Below are 10,015 nucleotides of genomic sequence, written 5' to 3'. Positions count from 1 at the left end.
ACGCACACACACGTGCATTAGAAGATTGAAGATGGGGCAGGAGGAGATTCTAATTTAATCTATCCTGGGGAAAAAATCAATCTAAAGGAGAAAGAAAAATGTCAAGATTTCCTGTCAAAAGCTTAAGGCAGGAAATAGAAAAATACAATCTCTTCATTCTAACACGGATCTCTTAGCCCTCCCCAGCTTTGGGTGTAGGAGGTGGTAGTGAGAGAGAAAAATGAGGAGATGAGAGAAGATCAGAAATTCCATGTTGGTGTCTATGGCAGCCTCCAGACTGTGCACAGTCATATCCTGAACAGCAACTCTCCCGAAAGTAGATGTAATTTGGTTATGAGGCTATGGTCTGCTAAAAGCCCTCAGCTCCTCTTGGCCCTTGTGTCCTGGGCAGCTTCTCTGTCATTGTCCCTTAGCTCTGTGCCACCTTGTACCCTCCTGTGTATTACATAGTGATTCACTCATATATGTTGTTTACCAAATAAAGGTGAACACACGAAATGCCTATCAATCAAAATATACTCTTTAAACTAAAATAGTCTAACTAAAATATTATCCAGAATATAACTAGAAAAGCTTTAAGTGTAAATGAGACTTAGAACCAAATCCCTCTTTGTTTCCCCCATTTGGATTAAGGGTAAGGCAGACATAATGAAGTTTGTTAGTCTGTTCCCAGCATACATTGTCACTTATTCAGTCAACAAACACGCATCATGTGCCAGTGAGGGCTTGGCACCATGCAGGACAGTGAGGTGTGCAAAGTAAGCCCTGTGCCCACTGTGTGGACACCAATGTTCTATTGGACGAACAGACATGAATTAAATAATCACATCAGTCTGTGATTACAAACTGTGACCTGTGATATGGAGTGGGAGTTCCGGCCACTCATGAATTCCTCTGCAGAGGATGGAAATATGGTGCTAATTTCATAGCGGTGCTGGGCTCTGAATACAGCAGTCTGAGTCCCTGGGAGACCTGCATCTCAAGGTTATTCTTTCTGCTGTGAAGTTCAAGAGAATGAGAATGAACTCAGTTGCTGAAGACTTGATTGGACAGTGAGAATTTTACTAGACTCAGCAATATTCCTTTGCCTAATAAAGCTGTTAGTAAGCTTCTTCTTGGGTCACCGAGCATTCAAGTTAAACTGACATGACTTTGGCTCCAAATTTATGAGGTTGAAGCACTTTTAAGATCCATCTTTGGAGAAAAATTAACTTTACAAAGCGTCCACCAAATTTCAGATGATATTAAACTGCTTTTCTTCCATTAAGAATGACATCCAATTCATTAAAGTGAATACTAGTAGTAAAAATTCTAAAGTAATAACGTATAGCAGCTAAAATAAAAAACTAATTAAAACAAGAGTGACTATTGACACATCTTTTAACCATTTGTTGGATTTAAAAAATGTCTTCAATAAATTCTCAAGAAATCAGAGTTCCAATTTTATGGCAAAACAATAAATTCTTAGCATATAAAAGTGATGATGCTTTGTTTAAGTTCTGAAGTGTATACATTAACTTTACTGTAAATTGAAGTAGCCATCCAGAATTTTTCATACCTAAAACAGATATGAGAGAGTTGATTTGAAGACTAAAATCTATTACTTGCTTTATGATCATATTCTCATAGAATTTTAGAACTTGAAGTCCATAGAGTTTACATTTATAAGTAATTGTTTCTCCATCTTTTCACCCTGTAAAAGGTTGGTTTTGTCTTTCTCTTGATATCAGACTCCCATGCCCACTAACTCTTTACTGCTTACCCATCCCTTACTTTACACACTAATCTACACACTTTGATTTCAAAGGTCTACAAATTATTTCTGAAATAAAAGAATTTGTAATTTACTGGTAATAGACCCTTTATTGATAGTTTTCTCTTGATCTCTATGATACTGCATCTGTAGAAGACATTCATTTCATGCTCAAAAAGGGCTTCAGCCATAGCTTCACATATTTCCCATGTTACAGTCACCTCATTTGGTCATGTATCTTGGATCTATTTTAATAACTACTTTAGCGTTCCCTGGTGGCTCAGATGGTAAAGAATCCACCTGCTATGCAGGAGAACTGAGTTCGATCCCTGGGATGGGAAGATCTTCTGGATAAGGAAATGGCAACCTACTTAAGTATTCTTGCCTGGAGAATTCCATGGACAGAGGAGTCTGGAGGGCTTCAGTTCCTAGAATTGAAAAGAGCTGGACACGACTGAGTGACTAACACTTTAGTATTAGCAGTTGGACACTGGCAGGCTGACATTTTATTTAGAACTGAATCATTTACACTAATCCAGAATATCTGAACATTCTCAAGAGGCTACTGGTTATTGTAGTCACTGGTGTAAGTTCAATAAATGCCTGCACTCTTTTGCATTATCTAATTTTCATTCTGTATATAAAGAAAGGCATGACTTGCCCTCTAAGAGATGGAAGAAGAAGAAGGTGGCTTTCAGCCATAAGTATAGTAATAGATTGTAAGAACTTGGCCTTCAGGTGGGGTCCTGCTGTCTTCATCAGAGACCACTCAACCATGCCTGTCCATTCTGTCTCTGTTGCAGCTTGTCATAGTGTCAGATAGCCAATCAACAGTAGACCACGCCAGCTCGAAGAACCTGTATGATGCTTGTCAGCAAGTCCTATGTGTCCACCTGTGCTCTCCCCCGTGTGTGTGTGTGTGCTCAATTGTGTCCGACTCTTTTTGACCCCATGGACTACATGTAGCCTGCGAGGCTCCTCTGCTCATGGAATTTTCCAGGAGTGGGTTGCCATTTCCTTTTCCAGGGAATATTCCCAACCAATGATCGATATCAACTGTGAGAACATATGTACATATACTAATCCAATATGGAATTGAATCAGAGGAGTGAATTGACAGGGAATACAGACCTATTAGTTCTATTTCATATTTTCAAGTGTGCTTTTGCCTTTTACAAAGAAACGATAAAAAATAGGTAAGGAAGACTGTTCTGGCAACTTCCCCACTCTCCCCCTTCTAGTATTGTTGAAAACAGGCTCCAACATAATTTTTACCATCCAGGTGAGTAATTTCTTTCAGATTTAAGTACAGAAAGTCTTTTGCTTTCTCTGGGAAACTGGTATTTTCTCCTAATGAAGGATGTATGAAAACAATAACACTGACCGAGTTCCCATTTTTACTTAGGGTGGTGAGAAGTGATTTGCAAACCAACCATTGTTCCTCAGTTGGACATTTTGGCCTATAAAGTGTTGTCTTGCTCTTTCCTCTGATTCTAACAATGTAATCTGATTTATATCTTTCTTGGTGTTTATTTTCATTGTATACTTATATGGCATATATTCTTTTAAGTCACCTCAGAACCTTTGTGATTTAAGGAAGATTATCAATCAGTTAATTAAAAAGTTGGGATAAGAGTTTCCAATCATTCTCCTATGTCCAATTTTTCTACACTATTTCTGATAAATGGTCAGATTCTGTGTGTTTGTGGGTCAGCATGTCAGGAGGACGATCCTGGGAGGGAAAGGTCAGAATTCTTTGATGCTGGCTTTTTCTTTAAATACCTCTCCTTACTTAAAAGGTCAGCTTATTTGTCTCATTTGAGTCAAGCTGCCAGGGAGTCTCTGGAGAAGGCAATGGCACCCCACTCCAGTATTCTTGCTTGGAAAATCCCATGGACAGAGCAGCCTGGTAGGCTGCAGTCCATGGGGTTGCTAGGAGTCAGACACGACTGAGCGACTTGACTTTCACTTTTCACTTTTATGCATTGGAGAAGGAAATGGCAACCCACTCCAGTGTTCTTGCCTGGAGGATCCCAGGGATGGGGGAGCCTGGTGGGCTGCCATCTCTGGGGTCGCACAGAGTCGGACACGACTGAAGCGACTTAGCAGCAGCAGCAGCAGCAACAGCCAGGAATTCTGAGTCAAGCCTCCTTTTCTTGGAGGTAAAGGGATTCAGGTTTGAAAGAGGCAATTTCTCCTCACAGGGAAGCAAAAAGACCTACTTTTGTGGTATAAAATCTTGGAAATTTTAGAACTACTGTGTATGTAGATTTATTCATTCTGTATATAGAGTTTCAGCTTTTATAACATAAAGAACAACAGCAAGGAATTCTCTGGTGGTCCAGTGGTTAGGACTCTGATCTTTCACTGCCAAGGGCACAGGTTCAATCCCTGTTCAGGGAACTAGGATCCCACAAGCTGCATGTTGTGGCCAAAAAATAAATAAATAAACTGAAGTACACCAGATGAAGCGGCACATTCACACATGTAGAACCACAGGGTAGCCCCTCTTTGACTGCGAAGTTCTCTGCTCAACCCCTTCTCCACACTCCTCTCCCCTCCCCATCCAGTGCCCAAGCTGTGTAACATTAATTAGCAAAGACAAAACACTATGACGGGTTGAAGAGAGATCATAGGAAAGAGGAAGAAATTTTATATTTTAAAACCCTTGGAGGCAATTTTTTTCTGCTTTTTAAACAAGGAACTCTGCATTATCATCTTGTATACAAAAAATTGTATAGCTGGCCAGGCTTGGAAGCTTATAAGAAAAGAGACTCTGCAGCCCTATGCTGGATCTACTAAATCAGACTGTGCCTTTCTATGATTTTGAAGTAATTCATCTTATGCTGAAGTTTGAGAAGCAAGCATCTAGACGTGTTCTATCCAATATGGTAGCCACTGGCTGCATGAGGCTATTGAGAGCTTGAAATACAGCTGGTCCAAATTGTAACTGTTAAGTGCAAAATACATGCCAGAATTTGAAGACTTGGTATTAAAACAGGATGTAAAAATGACTCACCAATGATTTTTATATTGATTAATGTTGAAGTGATAACATCTTGGATTGACTAGGTTGAATCAGTATTATTCAATGTAATTGTACCTGTGTCTTTTAATATTTATTGTTTTGTATTTCTTTCATTTTTGACTGAGCTGGGTCTTTGCAGCTGCACGCAGGCTTTCTGCAGTTGTGGTGAGCAGGGGCTACTCTCTAGTTGTGGGGCTTGGGTTTCTCACTGCAGTGGCTTCTCTTGTTGCAGAGCATGGGCTCTGGGGCGAGCAGGCTTCAGTACTTGCGATGGGTGAGCTTAGGTGCCCCCACTGCAGGCAGAATCTTGGTTCCCATACTAGGGATTGAACCCACGTCCCCTGCATTGGCAGGCAGACTCTTAACTACTGGACCACCAAGCAAGTCCTCTTTTCATCTTTTAATAATTATAAAAAAATAAAAGCTAGAAAATGTGACACTGCAGAGTGGCTTGTATTAGTGGCTCATATTTTTGCCTTACATTATGCTTGTGTCGGACAGCTTCTTTCCTACTTCTTCTTCCATCTAAGTTTTCTTATTGCCTGTCCTTTCCTTTCAGGAACAGGTTAAATAAAAGTACTACAGTCAGTGTAGTGATTTAACATGATACTATTTCTAGATATCATTGAATTTTAACTGGAATCTTTAATACCTTATTCCATTGAAATATTCTATAAGTTTAGCTTACATCTCCCCTGGAGGGCTTATGAAAATTCAGATCCTATTGCTAGATCCTGTCCCCAAAGTGTCTGACTCAGTCCATCTGAAGTGGGGCCCAGGAATTTCTTTTCTAACAAGTTCGTTCCCAGATGATATAAAAGCTTTGTGACTCTTCTCACAGATCTCAATGAATCAGAATCACTGGGATAATTTATAACAATGACCAGTGTGTGCCTCAACCCTACCTCCAGAGATGGTAATTTAGCTGGTTTGGGATTGGGCTTGGACAATGATATTTATTCAAGCTCCCCAGGTGACCCTATCACTAACCATATTTGAGAATGAATGCCTTAATTCAAAAGCAATAGTAAGTGGGAATGACAGGTATTGCTGGCCCAGGGCCAGAGTAGTGATGCTTTTCATTTTTCTTTTTCTTTTGGGGGTTTAGCGAGCAAACCATGCATTCAATCTCCACCCTAACTGGTGTGACATGTAGGCTAATTTGCATCACTTAAATTTCATTGGCAGTGAAGCTGGGATTCCAGGAAATATAAAGATCTGCCCACATTACACAGGAAGATTGTGGGAACTCAGTGCCCCCTCTCCCTTACTTTGATTACCCTTTATAAGCCGCTGCTGTGTGTATAGAAGGTCGACACCTGGCATTCCAGGTTCTCTCTTCTGTGTGATTGATACCTCTCAGTGGATTTTGATACACAGAACTCAGTCTAGGCTGAGCTACTTACTTCGATTATTTGATTTACTTTGGAGAAGCTTGACATCAAACTAAGTTACCAGTTTCACTTGCAAATCTGGTGTGTTTGTCAAGAAGATACATTTTAAAAATAATTTAACCTCTTGTGTTTGCCTTCGAGTGACAGGAAAAACGTGAATGTGAATTCAATTTAATGATGAATCACCAGTTTAGCGCAGCCCCTGATTCGGCTGACTCACTTAGTGTATGACTCATGTGTTGTTGGATTTGCATTGTTTGAAGATGAATTGCTATGACCCCTGGAGATATTGTATTTTCTCCTTAATTTTTGAAAACCATTGTTTGCAGTGTATAAAAAATTGAAAAATATAAATGATTAACAATGATATGTTACTCTAGATACATATGTATACATGCACTAACAGGAGAGAGGCTGTACTTCTTAGGTTATGACTGTAAGGTAAAGTAGGTTACTTGTTTGACTAGATTTTCAATAGTAAATATATTTTGCTTCTTGACAGTGTGACTGATGGGCATGAACAGCCATCTCCAGGATATATATTTTGAGTTACTTCTCCGTAGTTTGGAGAAGTTCATACGATAGTTTATTTGTCCCTGCTGTTTTGGTCCCCAGCGGTAAAGATTCATGGAGCGATTGTGAACATTAAGAATGTAAGCATTTTTTAGTTTGAATTCCTCAGGTTTGTTTCTTGAGTTTTGGTCTAGATCACAAGGCTTATGTGTGCATGTGTGCTAAGGTCGCTTCAGTCATGTCAGACTCTTTTCGATCCCGTGGACTGTAGTCCCCCAGGCTCCTCTGTCCATGGGATTCTCCAGGCAAGAATACTGCAGTGGGTTGCCGTATCCTCCTCCAGGGGATTTTCCCGACCCAGGGCTTGAACGAGTGCCTCCCGCGTCACCTGCATTGGCAGACGTGTTCTTTACCAGTAGCGCCCCCTGGGAAGCCCCGCAGGATTTGTACTGATTCTCAGTACCCGAGGACATGTTCTCTATTGTCTCTTCTTTCGGTGACGTATACAAATCAGTTTCAAGTTTTCTGGGTTCTAAGTCTAATATCATACTACTCCATTGCCTCCCATTCTTCCTAGAAGAGGTGAGATACTTGAAGTTGTGGGGCTTCTCATGGCTCTACTCTGATGACTATTCATAACTCATGGAGAAGATATCTCTTCACAAACCAAATGGCAGGTTATTCAATAGCAGAAATCAGTCCTTTAAGTCACAGCCTTTGAACTTATATGCAGACAATTTTTAACAACATTCCTTAAAATGACCAGAAACAGATATTCTTTTCTTGGGGCAACTCATGATGTAAAAGATGTTTTGAAATACTTGATCTTTCCAAATATTAGTAATGCAAAAGGAACTACATTGATTTGGGAGTCTGAAACAAGCACCTTAGATGAAGTTTAAAATTTATGAGTAAACAAAATCTATAACTAATACAGAAAACTCAATTTAATTTGTGATATTTTCTCTTGACACACTGTTTCACAAAGTTAATAAAAACTGTGGAAATGGTTGCTCTGAATTTTGTCCCCTTTTCCTTCCCCAGACTTCTGTTGATGAAGATGCTATGATCAGTAAAATATTTAAAATCACTCTAGTGGGTGTGCAAGGAAACTATGTATTTTTTAAAAAAATGAATAGAGCTTATCTGAAAGAACTGAGTGTGAAAGACTTGACAGACATCATTAAACCAACTCAAGGTAAATAATTGGTAACTGTAGGAAGTTTGCTAAAACAGTTTGGAAAATTTTTAAAATATGCCTAATGAAAACCTATATAGCTTAAACACAGACAGATATCTTTAGTTTTCCCCAAATGTTTTTTTTTTAATATATTTGTCTTCTGGTCTAGAGTATCCATGGACTTTTAACTGCAAATAATGAAAACACAATGCAAACTCTTTAAAGCAGAAAAAAAAAGTTATGAATCAAAGGGCCCAAATTTGTTTCAGGGCTCTGTCTCTACATACTGTTTCTCTTGACCTTGCTTACATATTGGCCTCATTTTTATCTGTTATCTAAAAAGGATGGCTTATTGCTCATGGTTTGGGAAAATGACTGTAGGCAACTCCAGATTCCATTTTTCTCACAACTTACCACTCTAGAGGGAGGGAAACCCTTGCTCATATTATTTATACATATGAAATCTTAGCAAAGTCCCAGGCTGATCCTGTGTTTTCAAGTATATTAGTGTGCATGAGTGCATACATTTTTATTTTGTTTCGAATATATGATTTTATTCTTTAAAGAAACATTCAGTTTTTACTGGACAAATATATTTACCCATATGCTGAAGTCAGCATGTCTTCACAGTTTGTCCTTGTCATTGCTTTGGAAGTTCTGACCTAGAAATGATCTGATTAATTAATCACATGAAGATGGAGAAGAAAGACATGGAAATATAGTGTGGGAAAGAGAAATAAATTTTTCATTAGTTCTATATACTACTTTAAAAAAATTTTAATGTGGGCAAATGATTTTACTGCAAGAGCACCATAGATCAGTTTGTTTTCTCAGTTTATGTAAATGAAGTCATATAGTGTATAGCCTTCTGTGTCTAGCTTACTTCACTCAACATATATTTGTGAGATTCTTCTATACTGTTAAATGTTTGCTTTTTTAAAATTGCTCTTTGGTATTTTGTTGTATGAATGGCTAAGTCACATTTTACTTAACCATTCCCATTCGGTACTTGGTGGATATTTGGACTGTTTCCAATTTCAAGCTATTATACTCTGAGGTGTTGTTATGTACCTTTTTCATGCTGTCTGCAAAGCATATGCATACATTTGTCTTGTTTATATACTTAGGAGAGAAATGGCTAGATCATAGCACAGGTGCCCCTCCACATGGGCAGATTTAATCAATTGCAGATAAAAAATATTTTGAGAAAAAAAAGTTCTAGAAAGTTCCAGAAAGGAAAACTTGGATTTGACACAGGCCAGCAACTATTTATATAGTGTTTGGATTGTTTTAGGCATTATGAGTAATCTTTAGGTGATTTAAAGTATATAGGAGGATGTAGTTAGTTATACGCTAATACTACATCATTTTATATAAGGGACTTGAGCATCCGTGGATTTTGGTATCCATGAGGATCCTGGAACTAGTCTCCCTGCAGATAACAAGGAGTGATTGTATGGCTGACTGTGAATGCTATATGCTCAGCTTTAGTAGATGTACTAATTTTATTTTTCAAAATGGTTGTACCAGTTTACACTCCTACAGAAATTAATGTGAATTTAACTCCTACAGAAATTAATGTGAATTTAAACTGGCTTAAAATTCAACATTTGAAAAACTAAGATCATGGCATCCAGTCCCATCACTTCATGGTAAATAGATGGGGAAAAAATGGAAACAGTGACAGACTTTTTTTTTTCTGGGCTCCAAAATCACAGAGGACAGTGACTGCTGCCATGAAATTAAAAGACGCTTGCTGCTCCTTGGAAGAAAAGCTATGACAAGGTTAGACAGCATATTAAAAAGCAGAGACATCACTTTGCCAAAAAAGGTCCATATAGTCAAAGCAATGGTTTTTCCAGTAGTCATGTACAGATGTGAAATTTGGACTGTGAAGAAGGTTGAGTGCTGAAGAACTGATGTTTTTGAACTGTGGTGTTGGAGAAGACTCTTGAGAGTTCCTTGGACTGCAAAGAGATCAAACTAGTCAATCCTAAAGGAAATCGACCCTGAATATTCATTGGAAGGAGTGATGCTGAAGCTGAAACTCCAATACTTTGGCCACCTGATGCGAAGAACTGACTCATCTGAAAAGACCCTGATGCTGGGAAAGATTGCAGGCAGGAGGAGAAGGGGATGACAGAGCA

Source organism: Budorcas taxicolor, chromosome 9 (genome assembly GCF_023091745.1).
Source record: "Budorcas taxicolor isolate Tak-1 chromosome 9, Takin1.1, whole genome shotgun sequence".
NCBI lineage: Eukaryota > Metazoa > Chordata > Mammalia > Artiodactyla > Bovidae > Budorcas > Budorcas taxicolor.
The sequence above is the reverse complement of the archived record's forward strand: the minus strand, read 5'-3'. Positions refer to the sequence as shown.